The sequence below is a fragment of the Lepidochelys kempii genome, chromosome 2, assembly GCF_965140285.1.
Source record: "Lepidochelys kempii isolate rLepKem1 chromosome 2, rLepKem1.hap1, whole genome shotgun sequence".
In the NCBI taxonomy this organism is placed as follows: domain Eukaryota; kingdom Metazoa; phylum Chordata; order Testudines; family Cheloniidae; genus Lepidochelys; species Lepidochelys kempii.
In genome coordinates this window covers 106,903,886-106,931,059 of record NC_136381.1, presented here as the reverse complement: position 1 = coordinate 106,931,059, position 27,174 = coordinate 106,903,886, and positions in this window count along the sequence as shown.

The following is a 27,174-nucleotide window of genomic DNA, read 5'->3' as shown; positions in this document are numbered from 1 at the left end:
TAACTATGGAGTCAGTGCCTTGTTGACACCCGGTAACATAACAGGATGTGCTGCATCAACAAATTAATGCTGGAGAAAAAACTACCTAGGCCTAATCCTTCAAGATTCTGTGTACCTCCTGCATGGCTCAACTCGTCAATGGGGGTTAAAGGCACTTTGCAGGAGGCACTCAGCACCTCGCTGAGATAGTCCCTGAGCACTTGGTTTAGTAAATTCCACATGGCATGCCTGTGAGCTTTGGAATGCAATTCCCTCCCTTTAAAAAACAAACAAACAAAATTACCAAAATCATCCTGAAAAGAGTTCTTCAGCAATGCTAAAGCAGTTTAGATATGCCCTGCCCAAGAGGATCAGGTTTTAGGTTAAATATCTGCTGCATAGATTCCTGGTTGAAGTCTGAGTTCCATTCTCTAGGTTAGCAGTTGGGCATGCAGGGCAGGCTGGCACAGAGGAGAGAACAGGTTGGTTTTCACTCTTGACCCTGTATCTAGAGGTTGGTGTACCAAGCTTGACCACTGCTTTGCAGTATCACTCAACAAAAAATTCATCCCCCACAATGATGATTTCTACCTGCCAACGTTAAGCAGCTTGTGGAGTCCTTAGTGTGTATTAAAGGTACAATTTCAGAACAACGGTGTGAGTGTCCAAGACTGAGTCAGTCTGAAAAATAATTTCCTTCTTATGTAAAGCAGGATTTTTCCTTTACTTATCCCTCCTGCAAATATCATTGCTTTTCTTATCCAGGACATGGTTCCAAAAAATAAGCCTGCTAAACCAGTGTCTAATGAGTCCCAAGGTAAGAATCAACTTCTACTTGTTATGGAAAGCTTTACGCAAGTCTGTGTAAAGTAAATGGCTCCTTAAGTATGAGCATTTTAGTAGAAACAAAGGAAATGCTCTCTCTCAGAAATGCCCCCAACGATTTCTTTTGAGAAAATAAACACAGAAAACATTCCATGCCTGTAATGTCTCAGCTAAAATCCTGTACGAAGCTCTGCTGTGGCAAAAGTTTATCATTCTTCCCACCACTCCCTCCTCCCGTTTTGGTCTGAGGTTTAAATAGATGCCTCAGAGAATATTGCAGGTTGTTTAGTGCATACGATTGCTGCCAAATGCTCTTCATGACTTGGCAAGCAGACGTGGGGTGAGGAAGGGAAAGATGCTCTTTCAGTGACATGCCTCTTCCTCCAAAAATTCAATAGTAGGTGGCCTAAATTGTGCCAAGATAATTTACATCAAAAGCCCATCAGCTGTGTGGACTAATAGCACGTATGCACACCTAATCGACAATTGTATGGCTACCCATTGCACATATTTAGTAACTAGTTACAAATTGACACAAATGTGAGTGTTAGCATGCAAAAAGTTCACATGTTCATGGGTATATTCTAGACACCCTTTTCTGAACAATCTGGTCTTTAAGGAACCAGATCTGCTTTAAAAAAAATTATTATTGTTATTTAACTCCTTCATTTAATGATCATTTTCAGGTATTGTAAGGCGTCATAGTGAACCTCAAAAGATCATGAACTTTAGTTTGAATAACCACCCAAAAGTCACAAGGTCCAAGGGTTGTTGCGAAGCTTATCCAAACCATTTGTGATATTCTTGGGGCTGCAAAACAGAGTTAAGAAGTTTTCTGCACAAAAAGGTATTTTCAAGAAATTCCCTACTTAGTCCAGTCCCAGACAAAACCTGGAAGTGCAGAAGATGATGTTGAAGAATAATTCTTAGAAAGTTAAATGAACTTTTCAAACCTCAAAAATGTTCACTTTAGGTAAAGTTAAACTTTTAGGTGAAAATTCAGGCGGTTGGTTATTTATTTATTTACTTTATTGGGTTTGGGGCAGGGTGGCAGTCAATATTTTGTTACCGTCTTACTCCAGGAGTGGTCCTATTAACTTTGAGTAACATATCAAAAATTTGGCCCTTTTAATTCCTCCCGCCCCAAATTAGCCCATCCATCAATAATCACACGCAGATGGTCTAACTAATGGCTACCCACTTTTCCTCAGTTAAGAGTTCCCTCATTGTTTCAGTAGCTTGATTTGTTCAAGGGCACCTGGTCGTGTGGCTTTTTAAGAATGGAAGGAAAGTACTCCCACAATATAAAAGTTGAATAAAATTTGTAAAAGTGGAAACACAAAACCTTTGGTAGGACTCCAGCCTTCTTTAATAATCGCTGGTTTCAGAGTAACAGCCGTGTTAGTCTGTATTCGCAAAAAGAAAAGGAGTACTTGTGGCACCTTAGAGACTAACCAATTTATTTGAGCATAAGCTTTCGTGAGCTACAGCTCACTTCATCGGATGCATACTGTGGAAAATACAGAAGATGTTTTTATACACACAAACCATGAAAAAATGGGTCTTTATCACTACAAAAGGTTTTCTCTCCCCCCACCCTACTCTCCTGCTGGTAATAGCTTATCTAAAGTGATCACTCTCCTTACAATGTGTATGATAATCAAGGTGGGCCATTTCCAGCACAAATCCAGGTTTTCTTCCCCCCCTTTCCCCCCCAACAAACCCACTCTCCTGTTGGTAATAGCTTATCTAAAGTGATCACTCTTCCTACAATGTGCATGATAATCAAGGTGGGCCATTTCCAGCACAAATCCAGGGTCTAACAAGAACATCCGAGGAACAGTGGGGGGGGGGTGTCTGTGTGTGGAATAAACAAGGGGAAATAGGTTACTTTTTATAATGACTCAACCATTCCCAGTCTCTATTCAAGCCTAAGTTAATTGTATCCAATTTACAAATTAATTCCAATTCAGCAGTCTCTCATTGGAGTCTTTTTTCGAAGTTTTTTTGTTGAAGGATAGTCACTTTGAGATCAGAAATAGAGCGACCAGAGAGATTGAAGTGTTCTCTGACTGGTTTTTGAATGTTATAATTCTTGACATCTGATTTGTGTCCATTTATTCTTTTACGTAGAGACTGTCCAGTTTGACCAATGTACATGGCAGAGGGGCATTGCTGGCACATGATGGCATATATCACATTGGTGGATGTGCAGGTGAACGAGCCTTTGATAGTGTGGCTGATGTTATTAGGCCCTGTGATGGTGTCCCCTGAATAGATATGTGGGCACAGTTGGCAACGGGCTTTGTTGCAAGGATAGGTTCCTGGGTTAGTGGTTCTGTTGTGTGGTATGTGGTTGCTGGTGAGTATTCGCTTCAGGTTGGGAGGCTGTCTGTAGGCAAGGACTGGCCTGTCTCCCAAGATTTGTGAGAGTGTTGGGTCATCCTTCAGGATAGGTTGTAGATTCTTGATAATGTGTTGTGTCTGAGCTTCTCTTTGTGCAGATAGCAATAAAGGAAGCTGCATATGCGAATGAAGATGCCTTTTTGTGACAGAGAGACTAATGGCATCAAATTCATGACTTTTACAAGTGATTAATATCCTTTGCATACTTTCAACAACAGAGGGATTGATAGTCACACAATATTAATTATAATAATAATAATAGAATAATAATTTACAAACCTTATTTCTAACAAATTATGGAATATAGGATATAGGAAAGTATTATATAAGATATAGGGAAAATATTGCAAGATAACAGAGGCAGATGAGTATTTCTCATATAGGAATATACAACACTAACAACCACAATGAGTTCAAAAAGCCCCAGGTCGTGAACAAAACAATAAAATGCTCTGAAAGTAATAAATCCACAAGGTTATTAGTACAAGAACAATGATATAAATGGTTTCAAGTCCCAGTTGGCCTGGAGCATTTCCCAGTAGGTCACTGGTTCAAATAAGAGCTGGACAAACACTGCAGACAATCTTCTGCAAATATTGGTTTAAAATTTTTAATGGATTCTCTTTGGTTATGTTTGTTTCTCCATCAATATTCTAGCACAGTGGTTCTCAACCTTTTCCGTACTGCAACCCTATCTTTCAAGGGAAAACATCTAGCTAAAAAGAAAGGGAGGGTGGACTTGACCCCGAGGCTGAAAACTCATGCTGTAACAAACGAGATTTGTGGCAGAAACCTTCATAGAAATAATTCATCTTAAATTAATCTTGGCAAATAGTCAACAAAATCCAAATTGGATTTCTTTAACAGGGGTAATTGCAGCACGACATTTCAAGCTAAGAATAATGCGCATCCAAGCACGAAACATACCATGTGACCAGTGTGTCCCATCAAAACTAAACCACAGGACTTGAATTTCAAATATGAAATAAATAAAAATATAAAAAAAGTTTGTAAACAATGTCTAGACCAAAAATAATTCACAGATTTGGTGGTGGTGGTGGTGGGGAATTGGATGTAATATTAAATAAGTGAGGTAACTGTAATGTACTCTCAAATGATTTATGATAAGAAAGGGATGTTAATTTCTAACATCAGGAAATATATTTATTTGCCTAGTTTTGGTTCAAAGATAGCCCAAGTCTGCAGAACCTGGTGATCTGATGGCTATTGGCTAACGTGAAATTAAGTGGTGATTTCAGCTCAGCCTCTACTGGACAGTATCTGTCTCACAAAAATCAGCAATACAATCCACACTTACTGGCAAGCTAGCAGAGAAGCCAAGGAGAAAAGCTGAAGCCTATTTAAATATTTACGCCCTCTTCCACATGGCTACTAAATAATATACTGTTAAAATAGTCATTTTTAAATATGAGTTGAGAAGCCAGGAAATGTAGGTAGGAGTAATCTTGTGGCACTGTTATAGACTACATTTAAATACGGATGCAGTCCATAAAGGGTACTGCCAGATTGTGATGTAATACATTCTTTACTTTTCTTGAGCAGGGGAGTTCCAATCCAGTTTCAAGTTTAAATAGATCCAAAATTACCACCAGGCTTTGTTCCACCACCTGAATCATGGATTCTCACCCAACCAATTTCCCTTTGGAATATCAGCTTTTACTGCCTGTCCTTCTCAGCATGGTTAAGTTGTCATTGCAAGTGGGATCTTTCCATGGCTGGAAAAAAAATGGTCTTAAAGCTGCTGTTAAAATAAATCTGGCTGTAGGCTATGAGTGCTGGAGGACGGACAGACTAATACCTAATTGTGGCCAAGATCCTGGGGGCACATAGCGGCAATACAACTGCAAGGAATATCCGGATAGCTATAACTTATATGATAAAATTTTAGTCAGGCCTTGGAAGCCGAAACAGCAATGGAACCAACCTTTTCGTAATTGTGAGTGGCCTGGTCATCATACTGGCTAAGGCAGGACTTTCATTACTGTTCTGAGAGCTAGTTGCGGTACAAACATTTCTTTTAAAGGTCATTTCCTATTGCCAAAAGATTGATTTTACCAACATGGAAATCTATGTCCCAGCCTGTACAATAGTGGCTGTGTGGACTTGCCAGTATTGAAAGAATAATTTTTCAGAATAATGAGAGATTTCACGATTGCCATATCATCTGCTCAGTCTACTTGGAGATTGTATTGTTATTAATCACCAGGCAGCTATGTTCAGTATTTGCAGTGTAACTAACACACTTACCCTTCCTTGTAAAATAATGCTGTATCCTGAAATCATAAAAAAAAATCCTTCAAATCTTAGGCGATGTCTACACCACAGAGTTAAGTTGACTTAAGTCGACAATCATAAATTACTGTGATTACAAAAAACACTTAAAAACACAATTTGGGGATTTTATTACTGTTAATTTTAGAGGAATGGAATTAAATGCTCTATTTACCATTTAAAAATATAATCATCTTCTTGAAGTGGCCTCTCTGCCACTTGACTATAGTGCAGCTTTGACTATAGACAAAACTCTAACTTGGATCCTTTATCTGGAAGATGGAAATGTTGAGTGAGCTGTTAATTTAATAGCTCTGAGTGTTGCATAGAATTGAGATTAAGCTAATTTTATTGTACTTCCCATTTCTCATTGTGGGACAATGGCCCAGCACCAAAGCTTCCCCTAATAATAAGACACAGGGGACCTGTAGACCTGAGCGGCATTTTCATCGTTCCTTTCACAACCCCTCCCCTATGCTCCTGTGCCATGTTAACTTGGATCCAGCAGACCTTGAGACTCCTGTTGTCAGTAGCTACTATTTCATGTATTTTAGGTGTGGACACCTGTTTAAATCTCTCTAGAGCTATTGCTATAAAAATACCTGCATGTATAACAGATGGGCAGGTGCCCTTCAGGGTGAATGGGCTGTGGACATAGTGCTGTCATCACCTCTCTCATAACAGGAATTCTACATGCTCAAGTGGTGTAATACTGTGGCGGCTTGCCAGTTTTTGGCCAGAGGTATGAAGCTCGTATTGCTCCCTTTTTTTATAGAGTTTAAATCTCTCTCCTGTCACCATTGCCCTCTTTTTTCTTTTTTCCAGGACTATCAAATACTATGGGACAGATTCTCTGCTGCATTGAGATACACTCAGCACAGGTTCTCAAGCAGTTCCCTGATTCTCAGTGGCAGCTGCTTTGGCCCCAACATAAAAGTGAGCAGCTGAGCCTCTGTCCTCCAACCATCACTCCCCCTTTTTCGAGTTGGGTGGGGTGGTTGGTGTAGAAGCTGGCTTCACTGGCTTTCCACCAGGAATTCTCGGCGAGGCAGCTGCAGTCGGATTCTGGGCCCTTTGCTTCCCCACAATGATCCTTGTTAATGTGCTATGACTAGAGCTGAAGTCCTTAATAACTAATAAGTAAAGCTGGACAGAAAATGGTTCCCCCTCCCACCCCAAATGGAAAATTGCAACAATGACAACAAAACATTTTGTATTTATCTAAGTTTTCCACAGAAACATCAATTTTTTCTTCAGAAAACTAAAGTCTAAAATCCACAAATTTTCAGTTGAAAACTGAAATTCATTTCACAGTTTAAAGACAATTTTCAGGATTTCTGTTTTCAATCTAAAAACCAGAAATTTTTTGAGGAAAGCAGACACTTTTCATGGAAATTTTTGGGTTTTTTTGAAAAACCAGTTTTCTACTGAAGAAGACTTTAAACAGAAAATTATTATTTAGCATTTATGGTATTTTTTATTTGGTGCACTTGGCTCTTCTATGTACCTTAAGTAACCCAAACCTGCTTTATTACCCAGGCCTTGGAATCTCTTGAAAAGAAATGCCAAATGCATAGCTTAAAGCTTCATAAGAAGTTTTCTGCCAAAAATTTGTTGATGAAAAATTGTTTTCAACTAAGTTAATATTTTAATGAAAAGCATTTGCTTTCCATGGAAAATGTTAACTTTTGAGCAAAAAAACCCAAACACCCAGAAAACTAAAAGTTTTGGTTTCTGGCAGAAAAACTCCCAAACATCCCCAGAAATCTTTTACTGAAAACTGAAAGTTCTGAATTGGAACTGCCATGGCAGTGCCTCATAGGAGTTGTTGTTCAGGTGCCTCAAACCCCCAGTCTCTTCTGTGGGTTAGGCTCTCTAACCAGACTACATTTCCCATGATGCACTGTGGGAACTCAGAAGGCATGGGACTGTATTGTATCCTGTGTAATGTAATGATGCCATGGAGCCTCCCCCACAGAGGAGACTAAAGGGAGGAGGCACCCAAAACTATACCTCCCATGAGACAATGCAGTAGTTTCCTAAACTGAAAATTTTAGGTTTGGATTGTCTGCCAAAAAATCAAATTTGCCTGTGAAAGATGTTTCTTAAAATAAATTTCTCATTTTTGCAAATTTTCCTGTAGAAAAATATCCAATTTTTACAAACAGCAAGGTTTTTGCACCAAAACTGATTTATTGGTATGAATGTAAAAGAGTAACTCCTGGAGTATGAGTGACATGTCTATCAATGTGTTATGGAGGGGAAAATCTTGTCTTCTCTGATTTGAGTCTGAATTTCTATAAGTAAATAGCTGAGTTGGTGCAGAGCAGAATATGTTTAGATTGACATTAATGGAATTAATCAACTATGAATTATTTAAAATCTGTTTATGAGCACTTCAAGAACATCAACATGTCATTGCTGTACCGCACACAAGAAGACTTCAGAAAGGTTTTTTTTATAGCTAGTCAAAAAAATGACACATTTTCATAGAAAAATTGATTATATACATTCAGTAACTCCTCAAAATAGCTTAACAACCAAGTTTTCGTAACTGGGAGCTATAAGAATCTTGTGTTAAAGAAAATAATTTTTAAGAGTCTGATATTCTTTGCTGGAAATATTTTTGTAACTTCCACTGATCCTAATAGATGGGTATCTACGGAAAAGACTCAAGGAGTGACATAGCTTTAAAAAAATCAAAGGTTTTGACAAAGCAGTCAGAAAAAAACAGATTTGTATTGGTGAAATTTACAAAAATGGAAAAAACAACAGAAGGAAATGGAGAAAAGTATTCACAAACTGAAGAACAGATCCCCAAAAGAGAAAATAGTTATAGAACAAGGTTATGTGTTCATCTGTTCATCATTCCTCCAAAACTAGTCCTCAAAATACCTTCAGTGGACCACAGACCTTGAGGTGATCTTTGTACAAAGGTGAGATTCAACACCAGTGTGTAGCATAGAGCACAATTCTGTCAAGTCTCCATATGCCACAAGTGCCTAAGCCGGAGAGGGCTGGAGAATCCATCACTACAAATGTCCTCTGTTTCTCCCCTGGGGCAGAGGTACATTGCTACCACTAGGGATGGGTCACTATGAATATCTCCTATGAACATGAAGAATCAAAATATAGGGCCAGATCCTCAATTTGTATAAATTAGCTTAATTCCTTTGATGTCAAAGGAAAGCTCTACCAATTTACTGAGTATATAGTGGGTAGGTCTTACCAATCCCTGTGCAAGCACCTCAGAAACACAGCTAACTTTCTGAAATATTACCCCATCCTTGTCGTACAAAATCTACCCACTTCACTCCAATAATTCCATTGATTCACTTAGTTTCTGTCCTTGCCTTTTTCTTCCCTACTCCCCAAGTTACCTGACTTGTGTTAAATCTTGTTAATTCCCTTTTCTCTTTGTTATGCCTAATTATATAGTTGTCAATCTGAAAACACACAAAAGAGGGAAATTTGAAAACATTCTTGGATTTGTATTATACTACTGAATGAACTGTTGTTTTTCCTACTGCAGGAAAGAGACCGCTTTAAATGAACTTTTCACAGACAAAAAATGGATGAGTCTTTAATAGGAAAGAGAAGAATTGACAGGTGTATAATTATTGTAGTGCTTCTACCTTTGTTACTTTCCTTCCCTACTGTCAGCCTTCAGCCACTCCCCAACCTGGTTAAAATATTTTTTTAGTTAAGGACCCTTTTATCATGACAGCCGACTGCATGGGAAAAATAAATCATATTGGCTTTCTTTGCAACCAACCGCAAGTTAGCTCAGGACTGAATCCTGCACTGAGCACAAGTGAATGAACACTGCTGCGTGATGTTCTTCAAAATCTCAGAGGCCTTTCATCAGAAGTGTCACCAATTAATACAGGGGAATCACCAAAGGCATGTGTAGGGAGCTCCGTCTGACCAAGATTACTAGCCAATAACTATGAATTAATGGGCAATACAGCAGAAGCTAGTTTGAAAAAAAAATAAAGAAGCAAGTATGAAACAATCAAACAACAGATAAAAACCTTCCAGCATTGCTGGAGGAGGCAATTGAAGAAGAGAACTTGTATTTACCTGTTCTCTTCTAATACTGTCATATCTGAGTAACTTCTAAGGTCCTCAGATGCCACTACAATGAATACAGTATAATAGAAAGTGAATATGAATGTATATAATGGCGTCAAAAACTGTAAACTGCACCAATCTGCCCTTCAAATCTACATGAACCTGCAATGTGTGTAGCAATTAGTAGGTGTGGTTTTAATAAGGGTGGACAATCCATTTAAAGAGGTAATGTTCACTCTAATGCTGCGAAAGCATCATCTTTACAAGTCCAGGAGCCCCCAAAATACAACAGACTTCCTGTAACTACAGCAAATAGCTCGGATGCAAGAGATCTTGATTATACATAGCACAGATACACAGGCAGCTGATTGGATCGTCTGAAGCCGAGAGACAGACAGTACAAGTGTGGGATATTGAGAATGCAGCCTTGAATCCTAGGAGCAACAAGTTATAACAAATGAAACAAATCAAAGATGTATGGGAAAGAGAAGCTCAGCTGACTCAAAGGTAAGCATGTACACTAAAATATATACACGTCATATCCAAAAGTGCTTCACGTTAGTTTAGACAATAGTACAGTATTATTTCTGCTGAGCTAATGCATTACTGTCTGCTCTGATACGTATGTTTTAAAAATGCAATGGATAATTATATTAATCAAATCATTTCAGCAGCACAATTAAATGAGCAGTAATCCTATCTCAAATAGAGATCTGCCCCCATTCGCTTGGAAAAACCTGAACACCGCACATGGCTTTCATCCCAATGGGTACAAGATACCACTATTGAATAAAGCCACTATGACAAATTCATCTTAAAACTGGTTGCTGGTATATGACAGGAGTGCCAAGAGCTCTCCATGGATCCCACACTTGCTTTGAAAACATTTCTGATGGATGGGACAGGGAGTGAGGAGTTGAGTTCATGCATGCTATTTTTTAATTTATTTATTTATTTGCTATCAGAAGAAATACAAGACAAGATTTATCTATATACATGTACACAGTACAGAGTACACAAATCCTAATGTGTAAAATCAATCTATAACTAACACACTTTATAATATAGACTAGCAATTGATTCCTTACAACTTGTATATACAGTGGTGTCTATAAACATCCTCTAGTCTCACAGAAACAGAAAGAGAAAAAAGGAAAGGGAAGTTTGTAGAAGCATTATGGTACTATATTTAAAGAATGCTTACCTAGCATTATCTAACGTTCCATATTTATCCTGAGTATGTATCTATGTAAGCCAAACAGAGTACTTTTGTGGAATTCACTCTTTTGGACTGCAAAGAAAGATTTGGCAAAAGGCAGCCATATCTGATGGCATGCTGCTCATGTGTATGGCAACTGGGGATGGGCAAACTGGTCACTATGGCCCACTGAAATCAACGGATCTCAAGCACATGCTTAAGTGCTTTGCTGAATCAGGGAGTACAAGAGCTATCTCCAATCCTACACTTTTCTCAGAGGCAAAAAGGAAGACAAACTTCTATCATGGATTCTCCCTGTGCTTAACACTGGGTCAGTAAGTAGTTAGATATGGGTTAGTGATTGGAGCAGCAGACAAGTGTCAAGATGAATGTTTTCTATTCCTACCTCTTCCAGTAATTTGGTGGGCATGATTAAATTTCTTAAATTTTCCAGGTTTCAGAGGAACAGCCGTGTTAGTCTGTATTCGCAAAAAGAAAAGGAGGACTTGTGGCACCTTAGAGACTAACCAATTTTCCAATGGCCCAAGATGAAGGAAATCTATGAAAAGCCAGCTCATCTCTAAAATTTTCAGACTTAAGGGATCCAGCCTTTCTGGAGTATTTCAGTGAGATTTCCAGCCTACTGGGCAAGTAAAGTTCCGTTCAAGTCAGAAAAAGGATAAGGTATCAAGAGGGGGGCAGAGAGAGGATATCTGAGGGGGATAGTGATGGCATTGCACCTCTGGTGCCACACTAATTTGTCTGATAGTAAAGCCCTTCCGAGAATTGTTAACACTACAGACCAGATTCTCATTTATACAAAGTCTCTTTACACCGCCAGAATAGTATGAAAGGGGCCTTAAAATAGGCATAAGTTATATTTGCACCACTTTGAGGGACTTTTACACTGCCAGAAGGTCAAAGAAAATCAGGCCCCATGTCACCAAACTACTCCAATAGTTATTTGGGGGTTCCCACCTTTGCTCCTCTCTTTGCCTGGTAAGGATAACCAAGATACAGAATGGAAGCTGTCTCACCTTTTAAAAGGAGTGATTTTTGGTTTATAGCTGCTCATTTCTTCCCAAAGTATTTATTTGTTTAAAAAAATCTTTGATTTGATACTATTTAAAAACACCAGGCTTGTGTTTGCTGCGGGATTTGTGGTTTTTAGGGATGGGGAGAGAGTAGTTTAAGTTGATTAAATCCCATGTTCACTCCTCAGATTTGAAACTGTTAAAACCAGTTTTAAATAAAGAATAATTATTGGAAAAGAAACGATATCTACAAGTCCTGCACTGAGTTTTTCCAGCACACAAAAAGGAAGGTAAATTCTAAGAAATACATGACTTAGAGAAATCAATCTCTTCTGTTTGGATCAGTTGTACTGAGTTTACAATACAGTGAAGTGAATTGTGTGCAGCACTCCAGCTTTGTGCAGATGTCTACACTACAAAATTAGGTCAAATTTATAGAAGTCGGTTTTGTAGAAAGCGGTTTTATACAGTCGATTGTGTGTGGCCCCACACAAGTGCTCTAAGTGCATGTAGTCGGCGGAGTGTGTCCTCAGCACCAAGGCAACCGTCGACTTCCGGAGCGTTGCACTGTGGGTAGCTATCCTGCAGTCTCCACCGCCCGTTTGAATTCTGGGTAGAAATCCCAGTTCCTGATGGGGCTAAAACATTGTCGCAGGTGGTTCTGGGTACATATCGTCAGGCCCCCCTTCCCTCCCTCCTTCTGTGAAAGCAAGGGCAGACAATCGTTTTGCGCCTTTTTCCTTGAGTTACCTGTGCGGACGCCATACCATGGCAAGCATGGCGCCCGCTCAGCTCACTGTCACCGTATGTCTCCTGGGTGCTGGCAGATGCGGGACTGCATTGCTACACAGCAGCAGTTTATTGCCTTTTGGCAGCAGACAGTGCAGTATGACTGGTAGCCATCATCGACATAGTCCTGGGTGCTCTTTTAACCGACCTTGATGAGGGAAGGGGCGCCTGGGCAAACATGGGAGTGCCTCAGTCAGGTCATTTCCCTTTTAAGTTTCGTCTCATGGCGATTGAGTCCTACTGGCAGTGAACTGTCTTTTAATCAGCAGCCAGCAGAAGATGATGGCCAGCAGTCATACTGCACCGTCTTCTGCTGAGCACCCAGGAGATGATGATGGCTAGCGGTCATACTGCACAGGCTGTTGCCAGCAAGATGTATAAAGATAGATGAAGTGGCTCAAAACAAGAAATAGACCAGATTTGTTTTGTATTCATTTTCTCCTCCCTCCCCCTGTGAAATCAACGGCCTGCTAAACCCAGTTGTGAGTTCTATCCTTGAGGTTTTGAGTTCTATCCTTGAGGGGGCCATTCAGTTTCTCACAAAGCCACCCCCTGTGTTGATTTTAATTCCCTGAAAGCCAACCCTGTAAGCCATGTCGTCAGTCGCCCCTCCCTCCGTCAGGGCAATGGCAGACAATCGTTCCGCACCTTTTTTCTGTGCAGACGCCATACCAGGGCAAGCATGGAGCCCGCTCAGATCACTTTGGCAATTAGGAGCACATTAAACACCACACACATTATCCAGAAGTATATGCAGCACCAGAACCTGGCAAAGCGAAACTGGGCGAGTAGGTGACATCAGCACGGTGATGGGAGTGATGAAGACATAGGCACAGACTTCTCTCAAAGCTCCGGCCCTGGCAATGTGGGCATCATGGTGCTAATGGGGCAGGTTCATGCAGTGGAACGCCGATTCTGGGCTCAGGAAACAAGCACAGACTGGTGGGACCGCATAGTGTTGCGGGTCTGGGATGATTCCCAGTGGCTGTGAAACTTTTGCATGCATAAGGGCACTTTCATGGAACTTTGTGACTTGCTTTCCCCTGCCCTGAAGTGCAAGAATACCAAGATGAGAGCAGCCCTCACAGTTGAGAAGCAAGTGGCAATAGCCCTGTGGAAGCTTGCAATGCTACACAGCTACCTGTCAGTCAGGAATCAATTTGGAGTGGGCAAATCTACTGTGAGGGCTGCTGTGATTCAAGTAGCCAATGCAATCAAAGAACTGCTGATATCAAGGGTAGTGATCCTGGGAAATATGCAGGTCATAGTGGATGACTTTGCTGCAACGGGATTCCCTAACTGTGGTGGGGCCATAGACGGAACCCATATCCCTATCTTGGCACCGGAGCACCAAGCCGGCGAGTACACAAACCGCAAGGGGTACTTTTCAATAGTGCTGCAAGCACTGGTGGATCACAAGGGATGTTTCACCAACATCAACGTGGGATGGCCGGGAAAGGTACATGATGCTCGCATCTTCAGGAACTCTGGTCTGTTTCAAAAGCTGCAGCAAGGGACTTTATTCCCAGACCAGAAAATAACTGTTGGGGATGTTGAAGTGCCTATAGTTATCCTTGGGGACCCAACCTACCCCTTAATGCCATGGCTCATGAAGCCATACACAGGCAGCCTGGACAGTAGTCAGTAGCTGTTCAACTACAGGCTGAGCAAGTGCAGAATGGTGGTAGAATGTGCACTTGGACGTTTAAAGGCGCGCTGGCGCAGTTTACTGACTCGGTTAGACCTCAGCGAAACCAATATTCCCATTGTTATTACTGCTTGCTGTGCACTCCACAATATATGCGAGAGTAAGGGGGAGACATTTATGGCTGGGTGGGAGGTTGAGGCAAATTGCCTGGCCAGTGGTTATGCACAGCCAGACCCCAGGGTGGTTAGAAGAGTACAGGAGGGTGCAGTGCGCATCAGAAAAGCTTTGAAAACCAGTTTCATGACTGGCCAGGCTACGGTGTGAAAGTTCTGTTTGTTTCTCCTTGATGAAACCCCCCGCCCCTTGGTTCACTCTACTTCCCTGTAAGCTAACCACTCTCCCCTCCCCCCTTCAATCACTGCTTGCAGAGACAATAAAGTCATTGTTGCTTCACATTCATGCATTCTTTATTAATTCATCACACAAATAGGGGGATAACTACCAAGGTAGCCCAGGAGGGGTGGTGGAGGAGAGAAGCACTAGGAGGGGTGGTGGAGGAGGGAAGGACAAGGTCACACAGCACTTTAAAAGTTTAAAACTTATTGAATGCCAGCCTTCTGTTGCTTGGGGAATCCTCTGGGGTGGAGGGGCTGGGTGGCCAGAGGCCCCCCACCACTGCGTTCTTGGGCGCCTGGGTGAGGAGGCTATGGAACTTGGGGAGGAGGGATGTTGGTTACACAGGGGCAGTAGCGGCAGTCTGTGGCCCTGCTGCCTTTCCTGCAGCTCAACCATACACTGGAGCATATGAGTTTGATCTTCCAGCAGCCTCAGCATTGAGTCCTGCCTCCTCTCATCACATTGCCACCACCTTTTAGCCTCAGCCCTCTCTTCAGCCCGCCACCTCTCCTCCCAGTCATTTTGTGCTTTCCTGCACTGACATAGTTTGCCTCCACGCATTCGTCTGTGCTCTGTCAATGTGGGAGGACAGCATGAGCTCAGAGAACATTTCATCACGAGTGTGTTTTTTTCGCCTTCTGATCTTCGCTAGCCTCTGGGAAGGAGAAGATCCTGTGATCCTTGAAACACATGCAGCTGGTGGGAAAAAAAAGGGACAGTGGTATTTAAAAAGACACATTTTATAGAACACTGAGTACACTCTTTCACGGTAAACCTTGCTGTTAACATTACATACATAGCACATGTGCTTTCGTTCCAAGGTCGCATTTTGTCTCCCCTCAGCGCGTGGCTAGCATCTCCCTCCTCCCCCCTCCCTGTGGCTAACAGCAGGGAACATTTCTCTTCAGCTACAGGCAAACAGCCCACCAGGAACGGGCACCTCTGAATGTCCCCTTAAGAAAAGCACCCTATTTCAACCAGGTGACCATGAATCATATCACTCTCCTGAGGATAACACAAAGAGATAAAGAACGGATGTTGTTTGAACGCCAGCAAACATACACTGCAATGCTTTGTTCTACAATGATTCCCGAGTACGTGCTACTAGCCTGGAGTGGTAAAGTGTCCTACCATGGTGGATGGAATAAGCCTGCCGTCCCCAGAAACCTTTTGCAAAGGCTTTGGGAGTACATCCAGGAGAGCCGCGAATGCCAGGGCAAATTAATCATTAAACATGCTTGCTTTTAAACCATGTATACTATTTTAAAAAGGTACACTCACCAGAGGTCCCTTCTCCGCCTGGCGGGTCTGGGAGGCAGCCTTGGGTGGGTTCGGGGGGTACTGGCTCCAGGTCCAGGGTGAGAAACAGTTCCCGGTTGTCGGGAAAACTGGTTTCTCTGTTTGCTTGCTGTGAGCTATCTTCCTCATCCCCAAAACCTGATTCTGTGTTGCCTCCATCTCCATTGAAGGAGTCAAACAACACGGCTGAAGTAGTGGTGGCTGACCCCCCTAAAATGGCATGCAACTCATCATAGAAGTGGCATGTTTGGGGCTCTGACCCGGAGCGGCCATTTGCCTGTCTGGTTTTCTGGTAGGCTTGCCTCAGCTCCTTAAGTTTCATGTGGCACTGCTTCGGGTCCCTGTTATGGCCTCTGTCCTTCATGCCCTGGGAGATTTTGACAAATGTTTTGGCATTTCGAAAACTGGAACGTAGTTCTGATCGCATGGATTCCTCTCCCCATACAGCGATCAGATCCCGTACCTCCCAGTCGGTCCATGCTGGAGCTCTTTTGCGATTCTGGGACTCCATCATGGTCACCTCTGCTGATGAGCTCTGCATGGTCACCTGCCACGCTGGCCAAACAGGAAATTGAAATTCAAAAGTTTGCGGGCCTTTTCCTGTCTACCTGGCCAATACATCTGAGTTGAGAGTGCTGTCCAGAGCAGTCACAATGGAGCACTCTGGGATAGGTCACGGAGGCCAATATCGTCTAACTGTACCCCAAATTCGACCCAACAAGGCCGATTTCAGCGCTAATCCCCTTGTCCGGGATGGAGTAAAGAAATCGATTTTAAGAGCCCTTTAAGTTGAAAAAAGGGCTTCGTTGTGTGGACGGGTGCAGGGTTAAATCTATTTAACGCTGCTAAATTCGACCTCAACTCCTAGTGTAGACCAGGGCTTAGATTCAGGCTAACTTGAAGGTAGGTTCTATCGGCTAGAAGGCACCAAACCAGCTTGAACACTGACCTCAGGACTCCTGCTCCACACTCAAACCCCTGCTAAGCAAGTGAGAACAGCTACATTTGTACTGCAGCAGTGACATGACAGGCATTGCAATATATTCAGCAGTCCATTCCAGGACTGGCTGGCCCAGAACAGGACTTAAAGATCCTTGGTATCTGTGTGGTGAATTTAGGCAGCATAGACAGTGTTTAAATGTGGAACTATTGAGCTAGAAAGCACAACAGGGTCATGGCTGTGTCCAATTGCGGCAATAAAGAATCTCCTTACTACTCAATGCAACTGAGTCCTGTCTCTTCTCTACCCCAAGGGAAAATTCAGACATTTTCACAGCGAGAGGGTAAGGCCTGTACATCCTCCCCATGCTTCTGCTGCCCATTTCACCAAATGGCATTTCTGATGGCCTTTCAGGGGCAACTTATTATTGCCTGAAAGGGATGTGCCACAATGGTTACTTCAGAGGCAAAGGGATAAGACAGGAAGGGGTGAGCAGCTCATTCAGAACCATTGGGAGTAACAGACCCATCTACAAAATGCTCCTTTTCATAACAAATGTACAATTCAATGTCAGAAGAAGGGTAGCTCAGGGTTTGTCTCCTTGTGTGTTCTCAGGGTAGAAATACTGAGCTTTTCCAGATTTAGATTCCTGAAAATAAAAACTTAACTTCATTGTATACCTTGGACTCTATTGGTTTATTTTGTTATCTGGCTTTGTGCCCCCCCAACTATTACAGTTTCTTTCCGGATGGGTCAGATATCTGGGGCCTACAGGGAAGCCCATTGCTCTTGTACTAAAGCAAAACTGCCAGCTGACTGAATGCATGCACTGAGGCTTATGCAGCTCTTTACCCTGGGCTGCTGTTTGGTTGAGAATGGTCAGATTCCTTGATTTCCATGGACACAGTGGGCAGAGGGCCTTGTGGATTCTCCAGTAGCCATGTCCAGTAGTTTCCACTTAGAGTCCCTGAAATTAGTGAAACCTGACTGATTCCTGAAACATGCCTGAAATCCTGCTTTATCTTTGAAATGCAGACATTATTGCTCTCCAGACAATGCACCTTATGTAAGATAATAACCAATAAAGTCCCTTTCCACCAGTAGATCTCAAAGCCCTTTACAAAGCAGGCAATCATTAGCCCCATTTTACAGATGGGAAACTGAGGCACAGAGGTCAAGTGCCTAAGGTCACACATAGCAGGCCAGTAATTGAACCCAGATCTCAAGTCCCAGTCCAGTGCTCTATCAACTAAGCCACACTGCCTAAGCAGATCATGGCTACTGCTCAATAACCAATCTCATTTCCCACTGCTTATCAATCCTGTATGAGGCTGAGGAATTCAATACTGGGAGATATTCATTGTATTTTATTGGTGCTCATTAATTACTGGCTGGTCAAAGCTCCACCAAAGTAGTTTGCCTCGGGTAAAAACCAGACACAGCAGTAGTAAGAAGCAATGAAAATTTTAAGAGACACTAGATTTATAAACTGTGTCCACTTTAAACTGTCCATATCCCACAATCTGTTTTCTGCAGTTTTACAGCTCTTACCACTCAAGTCTGTTTAAAAAAAAAAAGAAGAAAAAAAAAAGCAGTTTTTAGAGAAAACAAAAAAGACTAAAGACATTTATTGGCCTATGAGGTTACGCTCACAGGAAACATTTTAATAGATCAGATTTGTCAATAAATACTTGCAGAACAAGAATGAGGTTTTGTTGATAAATTGTCTGAGTCCATGTCAGATGTATTTATATCAATGGATGCAGAATAATGAAAGTATACTTTGACCGAAAACCAAAGGCATTGTCAAAATTACAGAACATAAAGATGAATTCAGTATTATTAAAAAGTTGTCCTGATGGTCTGGTAACTGTGACAACAGGATACCTGCTCTTTGACCCCCTTTTGTCCTTCTTGAGTGCAGCCCTCAGTTGACAGAACCTGCGTCCTTTACTTCTCTCTGGGTGGAACCAATCGCTCTGAGACTGGATCTTCGGGCTATAGTCTCTCCCCCATTTCCTAACCCAACAATCTCAGCTAAGTTTGGCACCTGTAAGCCCTTTACTTCTGGGGACCTGTGACAACAGTGAAGTAGAGTCACTAAAAAACCCAGCTTCCTCAATACACAGAATTATTTATTCTTTCAACCAAAGGTGGGCAGAGCAAAGGGGTACACATTAAAGCTCTAGACACAATTTTTTTCCTTGCAAGCATTTGTAAGTTCCCTCAGCCCATATAAACCCCATCTCTGGCCGCGAGAAAATTGACTGTCCCCTGCTCTGTCTCTCATCTTGCCAGCCTGGCATCTCTCACTGACTCTCCCTTTGCTCACTCAAACCCCCTTTTTGAAGCCCAGGGTCCTGTAATGGTTTAGTATTCCCTTTGATCTGTGTGTTCTCAGCCTTGGGAAAACAGTTATGTCACCAGGGTTGGGAAACAGGAGTCACCTCTTCACAGCTATAAACCTGGCTATTGCATCTGAGTGTTTGTTGGGATGTTCCTTATCTAGGCCTGACTGAGTTGCCTTTCCTGTTTGGTTCCGCTAGTAATCTCTTTTGATCTAACTCCACAGCAAGTAACCCTATCATAACCAAACACACAGAAGCATAAACAATATTCATAAAAAATAATTCAGATATTTCCCAGTTTGTCACCCCTGTGTAAGGCTCTTTAATTGGTATTTTGTCTTCTGTACCCTTTGCATGCAGCTAAATTGTGTCCAGTGTCTAACTCTTGATTCTTAGTTACCACACACACATACAGTGTGAAATTTCTATAAGTAGACCGTCAAATTCTCCACAAAATTTGCATGGACTCTTGCTGTGTCAGCAAACCCTACATTTGCTCATGCTACATAAGTAATTGGATGTGTGCACACAATTTTATTCACAGTTACCTGTTTGCACATGCATTTCCCTGTTTGAGCTCACAGATGTAGGATTTGCATACACCAGTTTTCTGGGTGCCACTTAGGTGGCCCAGCTTTGAAAAAAAATGGCCCCTAATTTTAAGTACTTATTATTGAGCTAAAGCCAGGAACACCTTCAGGAAATCAAAATACAACACCCAAACCAAACTTAAGATTTATCAGAGCTGTGTACTTTCAACACTACTTTATAGTGCAGAATGCTGGGGAATGAGAAAGTATGACATGTCCAAACTGTCTTCATTCCATACAACCTGCCTCAGAAAAATCCTCCGAATCTTTTGGCCTAGAACAATCTCAAACCAAGATCTATCGACACAGTGCAGCAAAGAGGATCTGAACACCATCATTGTCAGGAGGCGTTAGAGATGGATCGGTCATGTGCTTTGGATGGAAACTGATTCCATCACCAGAGTAGCAATAAGATGGACACCTGAAGGCAAGCGAAAATGAGGCCGCCCGAAAACAACATGGCAAAGAGATGTGGAAGCCAACCTGAAAAACCTGGGGCACAGCTGGGAAACCACTGAAAGACTTGCCAGAAACAGACAGGAGTGGAGGAGCTTTGTCACTGCCCTAAATGCCAGAGGCGTAATAGGAACATGATGATGATGATGATGATGATATTGAACTGCAAATAAATGTAGGCTGTAGAAGTAAAATGCAGCAATTTGCTGGTCTCTTGCTATCTTGGTCAGCAGAGTGTGTGGGGAGCTATGAGGAGGGGTATATCAGCCCCTGAAACAGAGGGAATTTCTAATGCTGCTCAGTCACTGATTATGAAGGGGCATGATGGGTTCTGTTAGGATGTCCCATCCATCTTCGTCCTCATCGAGAAAGATTTGAGCCATAAATTGTGCGGTTTGCTGAAGGTGGGAAATGGGTGAGGGTGAGTCCTTAGAGCCCTGCAGGGATGCAGAGGAGATGAAAGCTTCAGGGGGAAAACATGCACTTTTGTTACTGAATGAAAAAGGCCCGATGAAGACTTAAGTGATTATTTCTGAGGAAGGCCACGTCCACATACAGCCCTGGTCTACACTATGAACTTGTGTTGCTATAACTATGTCCAAACTTCCAGTGTAGAGCTTCTCCCATCAACATAGCTCCTGCCTGTCGAGAAGGTGGAGTAGCTACGCCGACGGGAGTTCTCCCACTGGTGAAGGTAGTGTCTTCACTAAGCACTACAGCTGCCACTGCAGTGTTGTAAGTGTAGACAAACCCTGAGAATTAGCCCCGATTCGGTGACCACCATCAGTGTAGCTGAACAGTGCAGATCCCTAAATGAAGGCAAAGAATGCAGTAATTTTCACAGATTGAGCCTTAGCCTGGCTTGAAATTGGAGTTAGCTCAAATCAGTGCAAATTATAAACTTTTCTTGCCTACACTAGGAATTTGCTCTGATGCAGCTAGACCAATTGCTGGCCTCTTGAGCTTTCAACTGGGGTTAATGCCCCGAGTAGGCAAGGCCTGAGTTACCCAACAGTGTTTTAGTGATGTGAGAATAATATTGTATAATGCACTGTGATTATTACTAATTCTTTTGAGCCAAATCTTGAAGTCCCCACCTCATTCCTTCCTCAGGCAAATCTTCTATTGGCTTCCACACTGAGTTTTGCCTAGTCTCACTACACATATAGGTGGCATGAAATCCCATCATCTTTTTGGAGTCCAGTGAAATTTACTACGGTAGCACCAAGATCAGCACTTTTATCCACCAAGATCCATTTTCACTACCTTTACATTTGCACATTTTAAACATGACAAACTTGCTTTTTGTATGTTACTTAGAGGACTGACAGATCTTGCCATTAGTAACCAAAGATTTAATTTAAAGCAATATAAACGGTGCTGTAGAGTTGAGCTTGAAGAAGTGGCAATTAAAATGCATCTGCTATGATGGAATTAACTTTAACAAAGATCTTAATGATGATATTAGAAGTCATGCGTGAAGTTTTATTCCCTATGTGTGGAGTAACAGTAAAAATGATTAAAAAAAAGTCACAAAAACCTTGACATAATATTAAACATGACATTTGGGAGCCTGATAGAATCACCTCTCAGACATTTTACCATAATGACAAAGAGAGATATCCTCCTCGTCTGCCTATGTGTCATTTGAATCAATTTAGCCTAAATTTGCTTTTTCTTCTATTAAAGGTCATTCTTTTGTAAAGTGATTGTTATAATTGTTGTCATTCTAGATCATTTATGTCAAATTTAGACTCGATTAATTTTGAGAGAATCACTCTAATAGATGATTAGCTAATAGATTTGTGCTACAGTTCAGGCAAAATATGTAGTCAGAGGACTGTCAGCTGAAGAACATATGAATTAAGCAGAAGTTTGTCTTGCACATCTCTATATTGATTTTTTGTTCAAGGGTTGGGATTGGAGCGATTGCTATCCCCCTGCCCAGTCTCTCTCTTCACCAGTTATTCACCACTGATTTTTGCTTTTAACCTGTGTACCAGAGGCAAGACAGTCTCTGAATTGTTCTAGGAACAAACAGAAGGGCAAATGTTTCACAAGGTTGAAAGGTTCAACCAGTCCTCTGAGCCGATTTCCAGTTTTAAGTATTTATCAGTACATCATAATACATCAAATAGGAACTCCAGGAAGAGCTGAAAAGCCAAACAAAACTGAATTGCCATCCTCTGCCTGCCAACTTGATTCCTGACTACTGGTTACTTGGCAGAGTCTATTACTTACAATATCTGAGTATTTCGGTACAGAGAACAAAAAGGAATGGAGTGTAGCAAAATCGTTAGAGCACTGGCCAGAGAGCGAAGGTACCACAGTACTAATACCAAATCTGCCAGTGATTCTCTCCTATGGCCCCGAGAGAGGAATTTAATTTCATGCCTCACTTTACCTATCTGTAGTATTAACACAGTTAAGCCTGTATGGCTGCCTGCTAGCCACAGTAATCTGTTTTAAATCTGCAAAATCACAGTTCCTGCGAGATTTCATATCCCCTCTAGATTAACTTGTCTCATGCTTGGATGCCATCTGGTGACCCATCCAGTGGTTTAATTGCATTGCAGTCAACTTGCTGAGGTAGCAGCAATGGGAAGCCACTTCAAGATTAAGGTTTCTCTTCTTCTACTCCATATATGAAAATTGCAATTTTAAAATGAAGGCAATTTAATTTCCAAGTAGAGATCTGCCTATTTTTATTTGTGTTTTAAACACACAGGATGCTTTGGAAGTGCGTAAAAGGAAATCACCTTAAGAGAGTATAATAACCAGCTGCAAAATATGGTATCCCGCTGGTTACCATTATTAAGCAGATTCCATCATGTTAGCAGTACCTGCCTCAGAGGACTATGGCAAGGCTTAAACAAGTAACATTTTAAAGCAGTCTGAGGGCTTTAGATGAAAAGTGCTGTATAAGAAGTCTGGGGGCCTGACTCTGATCTCAATTAGGTTCTGGTCCAATCAGTGTCTTCCTGTTGACTTTAGTGTAAAGGCCTGATCCAATGACCACTGAAGTAAGGGCCCCTATCCAGCAAAGTACTTAAGCATGTGCTTAACTGTCAGTAGGGTGACCAGACAGCAAGTGTGAAAAATCCGGACAGGGTGGGGTGTAATAGGAGTCTATATAAGAAAAAGACTCAAAAATCAGGACATCTGGTCTCCCTAACTGTAAGCAAGTGAGTAGTTTCATTGAAGTAAATGACGCTGATTGCATGCTTAAAGTTAAATACTAACTATGTGCTTTAAGTCCATCTCTATTGAGCGAAGCACACAGCAATGTGCTTAAGTGCCTTGCTGAATCAAAATCTTAAACCGAGAATACAGTATTGCCAACCTAAAGCATTCAAAAATCATAGTCAGGTCCCCCTAAAAATCTTTTCCTTTGCCTTCTGGTTTTTGAGTCTTTAAGGTGCACTCAGGTCATGTTTTCCAGCTTCTCTTTGCAAACACACAGATCAGAAACTGACAATACTGCTAGTGATTCTCCTAAAAAACAATGGAGTTATGACTATACAAAACTGTTACGAGAACATGTGGGCTGTTTCTTTTCTACCCCTATTTTTGATGAAGCTACCATATATATGCCATCAGTTTTGTTTTGTTAGGGTTTGAAATCTGTTTGGCACGTCAGCTTTCACCAGTAGTGAAACAGTCCTCCCTCAATCATCAACTTTGCCTCACCCTCTCCCTTTTCCTCTGTTTGAAGAGGTCTCACAGCTTCCCATCCCTGTACTGCTATCCCTGTACACCTTCTCCAAAACAATGAATGTGAGGCCACAATCTGTAAATCCAGCTTGAATTGGAAAGAGAAGCCTCCTGGCCATGCAGATTGCATTGGTTTTGTCTGTCTTCATTTATTTTTTACTGGAGTGGACAATGTTGAAATGCTGCCACCTTCTGTTAGACTCTTGTGCAGCTAATAGGCTGCAGCAGCATGCTTCCCCCAGCTTCCCTGAGACTGGTAAGCTGATTTATCCTGATCCTGAATTGCACTACTGCCATATAAAACATGACAAGTTAAACGCAAAGCCTGCCAAAAAATCTCGATAGGCTCAGCTTTTGTGAAGCAGCACTTGAAAAGACCATTACTACCACCATCCAACTAAAGCATGCTCGATATTTTTGACAGTGAATTATCTGAACAGCAGTTTATCTCAGTGTTCACTGGGTGTTATAACAATTTAAGGATTCAACAAATGGAAGATAAAAAAAAGGTGCCATTGTTCTAACTACAGGTAGTTAGTGCGAGGTTTCTCTTTGAATTTTGAGATGATTCGGATTTACTCCCAGCTACATTTCATACGGGACCCATGAGCAGTTAGTTACTATAGGTTTTGGATGTGCTTAGTTTTTGTCATAAGGCCCCAGGAATACAAATACAGGCTCACACTGGTTCCTAGGCTGGTGTGAATTGTCACTGCTCCCAGGACAGGGACTGCAAGATCATGTCGGAAAGAACAGGCACTGTAAAACTTCCCCCTTGTCCTCCATTCTGGACCAGCATTTCTCACACTGATACCCCTTACAAGACACAGAAGCAAATGCATAATGGCACCCATCCCTGCACAGGAGCAAAGGTTTAAAATCCCCCTGAAACCAACATTGTTCTAGTCTAAGCCATCTCTTAAAAGCAAGATGCTCAGCAATGTAGCATCCATTTTCTCCAACTCCCTCTCTCCCCTCCATGACCCTCCCTCTCTAGAGGGCATCACCTACATCCTTAATTTGCAAGCTCCTCGTGAAGTCATCCTCAAATCTAGATCTGGACAACACAAAAGACTTTCTGAAGAGTTATGTGATCCTGTAATAATCAAACTGTTTGCTTTTTGCGATGTGAGGTTTGGCTTCTTTTTAAGACCAACCATTCCACAGAGAATATCTCATTCATTTCAGAGCTTTGAAAACTATCTAAACTGTCCATTATGTTTATAAAGGCACCTGTTACCTCAGTGTCTAATCTGAGACTAGTCTCATAACAGGATTGAAAAGCATTAATATGAAAAAAGTATGATGCGAGAGTCATTTCCAACAAAACCCATTCCCTTCCACCCTACCAGAGCGCTGACTACACATTCATATGCACACAGTAGTAATTTCTCCAGTGCACTGAACATATTCTTGCCTTCACCATAAGCATCACTCACTGGAGATATAACGTAAATTACTGTTGCAATAGATGGGAATACAACGTTCCTCTGAGGTTACCTTGCTTTTATTTTCCCTATTATAGTATGCTACGGACATCAAAACTGAAACATAGTAAGGCTTGACACATCCGTGTTACCCCAGCAAGTGATTAAAGTACCTCTGCTCTGCTTTTTTACTTAGCTGTGGAGACACTGTAATTTCCCTCGACCAGAGGTGTCCCAAAATACATTGCATATTCTGAAATGGAGGAACACACATAATTTGATTAAAATACAAGACCTGAAGGGCCTTCTTTAGGGAATTCCAGAGCAACTGAGATACTTTGATGGACCTTGTGGGACATCATATCACCAAAGGCAAAGGGGCCTGTTTGAGTTCAGAGAAAAAGAGGAAGGCAGCACGTATCTAAACCAAGAAGTTTGGGGCTCATTTTAGCCTGGGCACTAAGGATTCCCAAGGGGATTCTTTTATTCTGACTCAGCTCACTGGATGTTTGCTGTATTTATATTTTAAATAAACAGCAAGTGATCATTATCATTAACACTGCAGTATTTTGATAAGGACCACTCTATCCTCACTGGTGAGGATGGTGATGACTGGCTAGGATATACCATGTCAGACTCTCTTCTGTTGGTGTAATTGGCATCCCTGCAGTGTAGTCAGTGGAGCTATGCTGATTGACAGCAGCTGAGGATCTGGTCCAATCATTTTTAAGTGTACTTTTAATTACTGGTGTTATAGATGTGAGAGGAAGTAGTGGGCCCTCCCCCCACCAACCTGGCAGGATAATCAATGGTATTGCTGCTTGAAAAGTGCAAACGTTTCTGTCCAACATTTTCAAGAAAAATTGGCCCCTGTGTTTCACTGAAAAATTTCAGAATGTGGGGGATTTTTAAAAGCCATTGCTAGCGAGTAGGTGAAAGGCGCCTGGTGTTTCCCATTCCCTCCAAATTTAACCTCTGTATAAGTTACTCCTTCATATCAGTGCTCAGTCGAAGAGAGTTTAAACAGAAAAGGCTGTATTGGGGCTTTCTTTTCAGCTACTGTCCACGGTGGGCAGTGATGAGGAGATGCACTGTCCCCTGGGGAGCTCCTGAAGGCATTATCCCTGACTCACTGGCAGTGGTGGTCCTTGCTCCAGCCTTTGAAAAGGTGCACCGTGCGCTGCCTCTGAACAACCCAGCTCTTCTGGTGAGTGCAGAGGGGGATGTGCCCATGATCACACTCTCCCTTTATTCCTGTCTTTTGGGAAACATCTTGCCACTGCTCCAAGCTAGTGTTGACAATATTGTTAGCTAGAGATAGGTCTAGGGACAGTGGACATCTTCTTCCGTTCTCTGCCTAATGTGTTTATAGGCTGTTCATTGCCGACTACTGTTTTCTCTGCATTACCAAACATTATAGGTTTCCATTTTGTAATTCCAACTTTTCCCCCTCATGCGCTATCCTGAAGTGCTCAGTTGAATCAACACTTCCCCAGTTATTTGGTGTGTTCTTTTTTTGAGTAGGATTTGTGGTTCTTTGACCTTTTTTGCCCCAGGCTTTTCCTTGCTGACCCAGCTTCACTGCAAGAAGCTTCTTAGAAACTGAACTCAGTGCCCTGAATACAATTATAAGCTGGCCTTTCATTTCTGAAAGATGTTGGGCTATGGTATGTCAGCAGTGAACTGCTGCATGATCTACACTTGGCCTTTGTTGGCTGCCCTGAGCAATATTAGCACTGCTTGCAGATTTCCTACTTGG